Consider the following 880-nt stretch of genomic DNA (forward strand, 5'->3'; position numbering starts at 1 on the left):
TTTCTTTCTTTCTTTCTTTCTTTCTTTCTTTCTTTCTTTCTTTCTTTCTTTCATTTTGGGACGGAATCTTGCTCTGCCTCCCAGGCTGGAGTGCAGTGGTGTGATCTTGGCTTACTACAATCTCTACCTCCTGGGTTCAAGTGATTCTTCTACTTCAGCCTCCCGAGTAGCAGGGATTCCAGGTGCATGCCACCACACCCAGCTAAGTTTTATATTTTCTGTAGAAACAGGGTTTCACCATGTTGGCCAGGCTGGTCTCGAACTCCTGAGCTCGACCAGCATTTTTCAATGCAACGTTCTGGGATGCTATAAGGCTTCTCTGTCTGTGTCATCCAGCCTGGTAGCTCCCAGCCACATAGAGCAATAGCACTTGAAATGTGACCAGCACAACCGAGGAACTGAATTTTAGAAGTATTATCTTTAAATCATTTACATTTACATATAATTATCACATGAGACTACTTGCGACCATATGGCACAGTGAAGTGCTAGACTCTACCCACTTAGGACTTGTGCTAGACCAGTGCTGTCCAACAGAACTGTTATGTGAACAACATATATCATATATTTTTTCTAGTAGTCACACTAATATAAGGAAAAAGAAAGAGAGTGAAATGAATTTCAATAACATTTTATGATTGACTTCAAAATATTATCATTTCAACCTATAATCAATTAAAAAATTAATGAGATATTATACATTCCTTTTCTCATGCCAAGTCTTCAGCATTTGGTGTGCCTTTTATAATTATAACACATCTCAATTTAGACTGGCTGTATTTCAAGTGTTCAACAGCCACATGTAGCTAGTGACTAACATACTGGACAACACGACACAGATATTAGCCAGCCTGAGGCTAACTTTTCCATCTAGAAAATG

Source organism: Cebus imitator, unplaced genomic scaffold (genome assembly GCF_001604975.1).
Source record: "Cebus imitator isolate Cc_AM_T3 unplaced genomic scaffold, Cebus_imitator-1.0 Scaffold66, whole genome shotgun sequence".
Taxonomy (NCBI): Eukaryota; Metazoa; Chordata; class Mammalia; order Primates; family Cebidae; genus Cebus; species Cebus imitator.